The sequence below is a fragment of the Delphinapterus leucas genome, chromosome 4 (genome assembly GCF_059928025.1).
Source record: "Delphinapterus leucas isolate spDelLeu-1000000601 "Yukka" chromosome 4, BTC_Dleu_Yukka2, whole genome shotgun sequence".
Taxonomy (NCBI): Eukaryota; Metazoa; Chordata; class Mammalia; order Artiodactyla; family Monodontidae; genus Delphinapterus; species Delphinapterus leucas.
The window spans coordinates 12287444-12299059 of NC_143132.1; the positions used below are offsets into that span (position 1 = coordinate 12287444).

Here is an 11616-nt window from a genome sequence, read left to right on the forward strand (position 1 = left end):
CAATGAGAAGCTTGCACACCGCAACAAAGAGTAGCCCCTTCTCGCTGCAACTAGAGAAAGCCCACGCACACACAGCAAAAAAGACCCAACACAGCCAAAAATAAATTAATTTTAAAAATAATAATAAATAAATAAATAAATAAGATCATTGAGTGCTAGTCCAAAACACTTATTAAAAAAAAAGAAAGACACCATTTAGTGTGAAGAGGTAAGCCACAGTGTGGGAAAATATATTTAAAATACATGTACTCAACAAAGGACTTATATGTAGATTAGTAAAGACCTCCTATAAAGTGATTTTTTAGAAGCTAGAAAACCCAATAGAAAAATGGGCAAAATTATGGACAATTATTCATTTCACAAAGAAGATATCCATCAAATAGTTATCAAGAAAAGGTCAACTAATATGTGGCAACCTGGGTGGGGGGCAGTTTGGGGGAGAATGGCTACATGTATATGCATGGCTGAGTTGCTTTGCTGTGCACCTGAAACTATCACAACGTTGTCAATCGGCTATACTCCAATATAAAATAAAAAGTTTTTTTTTTAATTTGAAAGAAAAAAGGTCAACTAAGCCCACAATTCTATACCGCTATATACCCACTAGAATGACAAAAATAAATAAGACACTACCAAGTATGGATAGGATAAGGAAAACCTGGAACCTTCATATACTCCTCGTGGGAGTGTAAAATGGTCCAACCATCTTTGGAGAGTGCTTCACAAGATGTACTAAAGCTGAAACACTTGTGTACTCTATGACCCAGCAATTCCACCCCTAGGCATGTATTCAACAGCGATGTATACAAACGGTCACCAGAAGACATTCGTAAGAATGCTCATGGCCTCATTATTTGTAATAGCCGAAATCGTAACATAAGCCAAACGCCCGCAACGGGACAGGCCACAGCAGTGAGAGCCCCGAGTACCGCAAAAAGAAAAAAGAGAGAGAGAATGGGTAAATATATTGTGTTATATTCACACAGTGGAATAATATAAAGCAGTCAGTGAGAATGAGTCAAATGAATAGATCTTATAACCATCATGTGGAGTGCAAGAAACAAATAAAATACAAAAATAATGTTTCCATATATATAAGGTCCAAAAACTGGTATAAAATCAATCCAGGGTGTTCTAAGTCAGAGTAGCGGTTATCTGGGGGAGGCAGAAAGACTGGAAGGGGACTTCTGAGTCTGGTAAAGGTCTCTTCCTTGACCTGAGTGCTGGTGACAAAAGCATATTCAATTTGTGAGAATTCATGGAGCTTATGCACAATTAAGACCTGGGAACTCTGCTGCAAAGAGGTTTTATTCCAATAAAAATTTGCTTAATCAGTCTAACGAACAATGTGCAAGATCTCTATGGAAATGTCTCAAACTCTATTAAAAGACATTAAAGAATATTCAAATAATGGAAGTGTATGTCATATTCACAGATAGGGAACGTCACTATCGCAAAATTCAAATTCTCTGCAAATTTATCTACAGCTTTATTGCAAGCCTGATTTTTAAAAATCCTTAGGGGGTTTTCTGGGAAGTGTGAAAAGCTGGATCTAAAATTTTTAGAGAGGAGCATGGGTCCAGAGTAACCAGTACAGTACACTCCTGGAGAAGAGGAATAAAGTGGTATAAGGAATTTATTGGGATTTAAATCAATTAAGGCAATTTGATATCGGCACAGGGATACACAAATTTGCCAGGAGAATAGTACAGAAAGCAGAAACAATCTCAGACATAGACAGAAATTTTATGTTTGCATACCAATAAATGGAACTGGGAAAATGAGCTATTCACATAAAAATGGATACTTACATCGTATCATGCTCAAAATTCGTTATAGATAGATTAATAACTCAAATGTGAAAAGCAAAACTTTAAAATGTTCAGAAGAAAATATTAAGAAATGTCTTTAAAACTTCAGATTAGGGAAGGGCTCCTAGGGATCCCAGCCCTAGGATTCACTGGCTGTGAGATCCTGGGCAAGTTACTCCCTGTTTAGTTTCCACATCTGAAAAGTGAGGACACTTGTGGCACCCACCACATAGAGCTGTTGAGAGGTTTCCATGAGTAATACGCACATTATTATTATTTGTTGTTGCTGTAGAAGTAGCTACACTCAGTTACAAGGGACAGGCATTCTCAACTTGGCAGATCTATGCCTAACAACGTTCAGAAATTTTAGTAACTAAGGGAAGAAAAGGATATTCAATAGTGGAGGGTAGCAAAGAAGACGGAAAAGCAACAGAAAAACATAATAAAGAAAGGACAAATTAAGAATTTATGATCCACTCCTATCAAAAGCCAAACATATGTAAATGGGTTGAATTACTCTAGTCATCGTTTCATTTGATCTGTATCTGTGTGCATCCCTGCTACTTACCCCCAAACTGCCCCCACCAAGAATAAGCTCCGTGGGGGTGTATTTTTGTCTTCTCTCTGTCTACTTCCACATTCTGAAAGGCACAGTGCATCGTGGAAATCCAATAAAAATCATTTGATCAAGGGGACAGAATCTCCAACCTTGATGGTGCAAACATGAACCGGACAACGTGTTCTTTGTCTATTTGGAGGCACATTTTCTGGTAAGATGCTGCAGAAATCAGAAACATAGCAAAACAGAATCTTCTTGGAGGTCCAGTAGACTTTGCAGTAAGTCTTTTATGCTCATCTATTATAACAAGTAAATATTTATGACTACCTAGAGTGTTTTAAATAGTTCTTTAATTTCACAGTATTTTTACTACATGTTCATAAAACATAGAAAAACTGCAGTGTACAGAATTATGACTCACCTGCCCAAACAAATGACATTACATAGATACAACATTTTGTGATTTTGCCGCTGTAAGGGTGTGTTTTTTCTGCAGTAATTTTACTGTTATACCATGCTTTTTATTAAAAGATTTATTACCGTCATCCTAATTTTATCAGCCAGTTGAACACAGCATTTCCTGCTTTTGCAAGTGACATTTAAAATACTGAAAAACTGATTTTTTAAAAATTCTGTGAACCATAACACTTAATTTCATTTCTAACTGACCAAATAGTAACATTGCTTTGTCACCTAAAGCCAGTCAGATTCCATGAGTTTATAAAAACATTATTTGGGGCAAGTCCCACAAATGATAGTTCTATGATCTGAAATACCCAGTGTTTGCTAATTCCTCCCCAATAAACTTTAAGGGTTTATAATAGACACCCAAATCACCATTTGAGAGCTACATATTAGGAGAAATCAATCAGAATTAGGCCTACTCTTGATTACTAAGTGGTCAAAAGGCCTACAAAGGCCTACTCCCATCCTCTTGACTAGCTGGGCCCCCCTCCCCCTCCCATCAAAACAAGAAGCTGATTTTTGTTTCTGGTTTCATCATATCAGTGTCTGGTTTATAACTAAATTAATCTCTTATTGCTTCATGGATAGCATCTCTAACAGACATTAACTTTTTGTCAATAGTTTGACACTTCTAGAAGAAATGAGATCCAGCGAGTGCGAGCACCTCCTCTAACAGAGCGTTTGTTAAGGTAAGTGTTGCTGGCAAACCTTTGGGACAGCAGGGTTTAAGGGCTGATTCTGTGAGAATCCAGTGTCACCAATAGGTGGCGTACCTGGTCAGAAATCCATAGGCTGTGGGGATGTATGGAGGTTACAGACAGCTACAAACGTTGGAAGCAGAAACTGAAGAGATGCTCATGGCCCACATAGACTAGCAAATATCAGGAAGTGGGTATTTAATAACTGAGGCACAATACTAACCGAAAATGTAGGATGTAAGTGAAGGATGGCACCGCTAAGCTGGAGCAGCCCTCCACTTTGAGTGCTACAGGCGCTCTCTCTTGGGTGATGGAGCCCCAGTCTCCGGTCCTCTGGGCCAGGGCTCTCTCCGTCTAGCTGTCGGTGAATTCCAGCCACCTGCCCTTCAGCAGGCAGCCAGTAGATCCCCAGCTTAGCTGAAGGCACAGGCTTGGTGGGGATTCAGGAACTAGGCCCAGCAGGTTCCCGCATCTGGGATACATGAACCTACAGATACCATTACACTGGCTGTTTAAACCCAGGTCTCCTAAGAGTCCCCTCCCTCCTGGATGTAGATTTTGCTAGCTGGGCTCTCTGTACAAAGTTAATAAAAAAGCTAATAGGTGTCCATTCCCTTCCCCTTTCTTCCCCTGCCCTTCATTAGCTGTACCCTGCCCCAGGCAGTCAAATGCCCACCAGGTTTATACTTCAGTCTCCTAAGACTTTAGGTAGATTGAGCCAGTTCCTCAGAGCACGATCACTTCCCAGTTCACTGAAAAAATGGAACTTCTGTTGCCTCAAAATTTGACTAGATCCTGAGCCATGATCACCTTCTAAATGACCAGCCATCCACTTCTGTGGCATCTCTAAAATATCTCTATGTTCACAGCATAAAGGGTGTCCTTCCATTATCATATTCCAATTTTAAGTCCGCTTCCAGTAAAAAGAGGTGATACTGGTTTTAATGAATGATTCCTGCAATCGGCCGCAAAAAAGATGGAACAGTTATGCATGGGGGCTGCTGACTGTCAATTAATGGATATGCTGTTCCCTGGTTATACTGCCTTGAAGAAAAGGAAATTCCAAACTAAGCCAAATCATGAATATATCCAGAATTTTAAAATATTACAAGCAGGTTTTAAGAGAATGGATGTTGACAAAATAATTCTTGTGGACAAATCATTGAAAGGAAAGTTTCAAGTCTATTTTAATTTGCTCAGTGGTTCAAGGAAACTTTTATGTGAGTACGATGGAAAAGATTATGACCCTACTGTAGCTGCTAGACAAGGTCAAGATATATCAGGAGCATCTTCCCTTGTTGTTAGAGTTTGAACAAACCAGCAGTGCAGCTCCTTGGAGGCCAGTTAGACTCAAATACTAATACAGGTTCTGGCTGGGAGAAAAGGTCTTGGCTTAGGCAATGGGTATTATGAAGCAGTGAGATTAATGCCACAGGTGAATGTATTGAAAGGGCTGACAAGTAGGAGAAGCAAAGGATTTCTACTTTGGAAAGCTAAGGAACTTTGAACTGATTGCCAGGAGAATGAGGAAGAAGATTGCCCTGTATTGGGAGTGTGGCATCTCTGTACCACAGATGAAGCTTTGTGATTCCTAAGGAAGGGGCCCCATGGGAAGGACCAGCAGAGCATTAACAGCCTGGACCAGCAAAGCAGCAACATCTGGATGCTTCACTCCAAATCGTGCTTAACTGTAAAACACTCTCCTTTATTATACTTAGAGGACTTGATGGTTTCTTTCCATAAGCAAAAAGCACTTCTTAAAGTGCCCTTTGCAGCAGTGTTATTTTTTTTCCAATTAGTTTGAGTTGGGATCATTTTCCTTACAGCACAGTATTAACATCTAGTGGGTTCACCTCAGAAATGAAGAGGTTGATCTTGGGAGCTCTCCTTTGTGCTCCTGGCAAACGATGATTTCCGGGGAGGATGTGTTACGAGGTGGAGACTTCATAGAGAAATGCAAAGACTGAATTGAAGTAAGCTACAGTGAAATCTGGTTACAGAACATTTTAATGACTTTTACCACCATTAATAAGAAGGAAAAAAGAAATCCAATGAAAAATTTTCAGCTCTTACTTCATTTAATCTCTCTGTCCTTTTGAATACCATATACTCCTATCTCATTTGAGAAAGGATTTAGGATAAGGTTAATATTTTTGGAATGTATTATAATAGGTTGATATTTTCTTACTTTTTCAATTACTTTTTTAACAGCTTTATTGAAATATAATTCATATGGTATACAATACCCTTGTTTAAAGTGCAAAATTCAATGGTTTTAGTATATTCACAGAACTGTGCATCCATCACCATAGTCAATTTTAGAAACTTTTCGTCACCCCAAAAAGAAACCCACATGCATTAGCATTCATCCCTATTTAACCCCAAGCCCCCAGCCCTAGGCAACCACCAATCCACTTTATGTCTCTATAGATTTGCCTACTCTGGGTATTTTATATAAATACCATATATAAATATGGTATAAATACCATATAAATACCATATATAAATTTATATAAATACCATACCATATGTAATATTTTCAGACTGGCTTCTTTCACTTAGGTAATGTTTTTAAGGTTTACCCATATTGCAGCATGTGTCAGTACTTCATTCCTTTTATTGCCAAATAATACTCCATGGTATAAATACACCACATTTTATTTATCCATTTGTCAGTTGATGGATGAAGACAACGTGGGTTGTCTTCACTTTGGGGGTATTATGAATAATGCTTCTGTGAACCTCTGCGTACAAGTTTTTGTGTGAATGTGTGTTTTCATCTTCCTTTGGTACACACCTAACAGTGAAATTGTTGGGTCATATGGTAACTCTGCATTTTATCTTTCAAGGAACTTTCAGACTGTTTTCCAAGGTGGCTGCACCATCAATTACTTCATATCTAAAAAGTTTCTCAGTGTTCCAGAGATTTAATTACACTATCCAATTAATTTTCTCCTTATTTTTCTATGATATTATATTTTAAATTCACTAATCGCATATGGACTTCATTCAGTAAATTTGAAGTTTGGATTTTCCTCCAAATTCCTCACCAGTGATTCCAGAATCATTGCTGAGTAATCTTTAATCTCCTCTTTGATATGTATTCTCTTCTTTTATATATCACATTTTTATATTTAATAAATGATAATTCTGAGTTGTTCATGCTGTTCCATCGATCAGTCCAAGTCAATACCACATTACCTTAAAGACTGTAACTTTTTTTTAATAATGCATGTTGCTAATCGTCCCTTATCACTCTACATTTTTGTAATATTCTTTGTTTATTATGTCGTTTGAACTTCAGAAAATTTGTATTTACTCCTTTGAAAAAAAAATCCAACGGGATTTTATCACTATTGCATTAGCTCTGTAAGTTAATTTGAGATGTTATTATTTTTACAATATTTAAGTCTTCTACCTTGAAACATACAATTTCTGCAGGAGAAACTTCAGAACAAGTCTTGAGTACTTAGTGACTTGTTTCCTCTATGAACTAAAGGAAAAAGAAGAATCAAAAATGCTTCTGAGACTCGGGGTCTGAGTGACTAAGAGGACCTCAATACAAGCCAACAGAGTATTGCTAAGGGCTATCAGAAAGAAGAGGGAAATGTTTTCAATGTTACTTTGGAGGACAGAAAAACAGTCAATGTCTCAAAATTATGAGGAGATAGATTCAGACAAACATACTAAACCATTTTACATAGTAGAGCTCTCCAAAAATGAAAAAAAAAAAAAAAAAAAGCTGTTGTGTGAGAAGGTAAACCCTTCATTTCCGGAGGCATTCAAATGAAGATGGAGTACCAAGTATCAAGATGACAGCCCTCTTATTTCTAACCGTCTGTGCTGACTAGTTGTTCTCCAAATGGGCTTAGTATAATTGAAACAAGGAACTGGAATTTATGAAGAAGAAACGTAAAAGAAGATCAGAGTCAAGGATGGGCTTTGGGTAATGCTCAAAGGAAGGAGAAAGAAGAGATAAAAGAAGAGAAAGAGGGCTTCCCTGGAGGCGCAGTGGTTGAGAGTCCACCTGCCGATGCAGGGACACGGGTTCGTGCCCTGGTCCGGGAGGATCCCACGTGCTGCGGAGCGGCTGGGCCCGTGAGCCATGGCCACTGGGCCTGCGCGTCTGGAGCCTGTGCTCCGCAGTGGGAGAGGCCACAGCAGTGAGAGGCCCGCATACCGCAAAAAAAAAAAAAAAAGAAGAGAAAGAGATGATTAGAATGATGAAGTAAACACTAGAGAAAAATCACAGACCCATGGATGATAATGGAGGACCAAGGAAAGGCTGGCTAATAGTCAAATACAACAGAGAGGCTTAGAAAGTAAAGTAGTAAGATTTACTTTCTAGTAAAGCTTAGAAAGAGTCACTAGATTCAAAAATAAAGTCATAGGACAACCTGGCGAGTGAAGGTCCAGTAGATCTATTTGACAATAGAGTCATAGTTGAGTGACACTGTAAAGTCAAGTGAAGGTTTATTTTTTCCTGTTGAAGAGGTTGTGCACATCCGAAGTTCAAAGTCCAGACAGTACAGATTTAGAGATAGAAAGTACGATAGACCCTGGCATTTGTAACCTTGATACTCATGGTTCTTACTGTTTGTCAATGACCCCACGATCCAAGGCAAGTAGTAATTTTTAAATGTTGCCAAAGCACACACTGGAATCATGTCTGCTGTGAAAGTGCTGTGCAGGAGTGAGTCACTTTTTTGGAGAGCAAGCCTAGCCAGCTGCCCAACATCTGTATCATATCATGGCTTTGTTATTCTCTACTAATCTCTGAATAGGCTGTAACTGTCATGAAGCGGTAGGAACTCTACTTCTTCATAGATCCAGACAAGCTCATGGATCATGTTGCTATTACAGTGATGTACTATGACAAATTACTTTAGTCCAGGTGACGCTTGACCAATGTGGGGTTTAGGGGCACCGACCCTCCTCGAAGTAGAAAATCCTAATATAATTTAAGTGGACCCTCGGCATCCACAGTTCCTCCATATCTTCCCATCCACAGTTCCTCCTCCACAGTTCCGCCCATAGATTCAACCAACCATGGATCGTGTAGTGCTATAATATTTACTAATGAAAAAGAATCCCCATGTAAGTGGACCCACGCAGTTCAAACCATGTTGTTTAAGGATCAACTGTACTTTACAAAGCCACTGAAGTGCCTGAAAACATCACCATGATGTCTTGGATATTCTCTCCATTTTCTGGGGGGAATCATACATGAGAGATACTCAAAACAGTGCGATTTTTGAAGCTCTCAGGACACATTTCTTAAAATTATTAAGATTCTACTTACTGGAAGAGGTGAGGCTATCACTGTAGAAGAAAGCTCTCTCAGGAAATGGGAAGGGCTGGTTTTTAGCTCAGAGAAGGAAGAATTTGGAAAGAAGAATAAAGGATGTGTCTCAGACTATTTCCCCAGAGAGCGGACCTCAGAAAAATTGTACCTGCATGTCCTTTATTGTATCTGCATGTGATCTCAAGAAGGAGTAAAAGAGAGTGAAGCAGTGAGAAGCTGCACAAGATATGTTACTGAGTTGCTTGATCCCATGGACCTCTTGAGAAGCCATATGACATCGTCTCAGGACTGCCAGTCTGGGAGGAGAAAGGAGGAAGCATTTATCCAGCAGCTCGCATCCCTCACTAGTCAAAGAACATTCCAGGAAGCATTAGCCCTCCAGCACTTCTGGGTTGTACTTATGAGGATACCGAGGGGTGCCTGCAGAGTCCCAAGCCACAGTGAAAACAGATAAGTCCTAGGATGGGAGGCAGGAGGTGCTGGCAGAATGTCTCCATGTGCAGTTGGTTGGGTGGCTGGAACAAAAGATACGTGTGCCTGAAAGGATCTGAAGTGGTACATGAGAGGTGCCTGATCCAAGATGTTTGTGGTTTAAGAACACGTGTGTTGATGTGAATAGGATGATAAGAAAACTCAGACCACGTCCTGGCTCCACTCAGGGCAAAAAGATGCCAGGCGCTCTTACAGGAATGAGGATGCTGTGTTAGGAACGAGCATTCGCTATAAGTAGAGAAGAGTTGTCAAAACCACCAGGAAGAGCAGACTGAAAGGATGATGGGATAGTGGTAGGGGTCCATCTGATGCCAAGCATCATGAACTTTTAATTCTTTGCATTTTCTGCATGAGTGCCTTCACCCTAAGAGTAGGAACTGAGAAAGCAGACTCTGTGGGTCGGGTGGAGTGATATGGGGCATCTAGCAATGGTTGGGTGGGAAGGTCATCAGAGTGGTGGTGGGGGGGCAGCATGGAAGCAACTGATCAGAGAATCAAGAGTAGGTACAACAGACAGAGTAAAACCAAGGCCCCAATATATAGAGGTTTCTGTGGCAATAGGAGCAGAGCAGGAGCATGGGAGAAGGAATAAAAAAGGAAGCAGTGGCATCTGGAAGGTGGAACAGAGCCGTACACCGATGACAAAGTCTACAGCACACTCAGTGCTACCAGGTGAAGACATGAGTGCCTGTATCCTGCAGTGAATGAGTAATATGGTTGTTGGCATCGCCAAGAAGGAGTTGAGAAGGAAAGAAGGAAACTGACATGGTTCCTGAAGTTGTCCAGGACAGAATAGACAGTACTAGACGATACTGGTGATGATTTGGAGGTGGCTAAGCCAATGGTAGTAGAGTCCTCAGATGATAATACATAGAAGAAAGCCTGTTGGAAGTGGTGGGGTGCGACCTCATCATAAAAGAGTTTAAGGAGCCAGCATGTGAATGAGCAATCAAAGCAGCGGCTGAAGCTTGAAGACAAAGCAAGATTTGCTTCAGTAAAGGCTTACACGAGCACTATTTCTCCAGGACGTGTCGGAGAGGTAGGTGTAGATTTTCACTCTTACTTAATACACTGGGTATCATTTGAATGTGCTAGCGGGAGCCTGCATTGCTCTTGTGATGAGAAAAAAAATGAAAGAAGCAAAATTAGTCAACGACAAAAGTAGGATTCAAGCCCACAAGGAACAAATACTTTTCCACTACCCCCTTGACTCTGCAGCTGAACAGGAAAGGCAGTGGCATGGTTTCTTTAGTCTTCCAAACACTTATCTTTGCTAAATCAACTTAAACCATGTGACCCCATTAACACGAAGAGCAAATGGAAGTGAGTGTTTCAGAAAGATGGAGAGATATATAACCTGTGGTAAATGTTTAACATGCCACACACAGAGATCCAGCCATATTTCATCGGCAGCTGTCTTTTTTTTTTTTTTTTGGACTTCAAGTTTCCAGGGAGGAACCCACCCCTACACTCTCTGTGCCTTCATTCCAGCCCCTGACTCGGCAAGAGGTCCTGGAAAGCATCCATGTCATAAACAGAGAAGGTGACAAAGAGTAATGATTATAATAGCTACCATGATTGAATGCCTCCTCTGTGCACAGTTTAGGCTCAATACTGTGTGTAGTTTATCCCAGTTAGTCATTAAAATAACTGTGAGCAGGTTATATTAACTCTATCTTGAAGACTGGGTGGTACAGAGCTGCTGTAGGGATTCAGCAGTGTCCTCAGGGTACCAGGCTCCTTCACGTTCCTGCTCTGTCCTCAGTGATAGGAATTACTCCCCCAATCTGTGTCTGTGTTCAAGCAGGAAGAAGCAGCAGAAGAGGCAGTACCAGCAAACTTACCTTGTATTGGCCAGAACTAGTGTTTCACTCAGGGATCATGTCGATTAGAGACAACAGAGTCCATTTTAGCTGGTTTAAATACAAGGAGTTCCTTAAGATATACAGAGAGTTCTTAAATCATTGGGGAGGGCTGAAAAGACTTTAGCTGAACTCAGAATGCCACCGTAGAATTGGGTCATCAAGGCAGCTGCTGCCTCTTCCATCATCAGACAGTTGCTGAATTAACAGGCCATCTTCTCCTACAGGAAGCCAGTGCCACAGTCATCGGCTCCAAGGCATCTGCCACAACCTGGAAGCAAGTCAATCAGAAAACACCCCCCACAGCACTAGCTCCCAGACTAGGCCAGTTCTGCCGAGACCCAGGCCAGCAACAGAGATGCTCACAACCCTTCTCTTGCTCCCCGCTGAACTCAGTTCCCAAACAAACGCTCATGGTCTTCTC

General features: G+C 40.5%; 1 pseudogene; it reads left to right on the plus strand.

Annotated features, from left to right (window-relative positions):
* The first annotated feature begins 4447 nt into the window (after positions 1–4447).
* LOC111163833 (microtubule-associated protein RP/EB family member 1 pseudogene) lies at positions 4448–6014 on the plus strand (annotated as a pseudogene).
* Positions 6015–11616: the final 5602 nt, after the last annotated feature.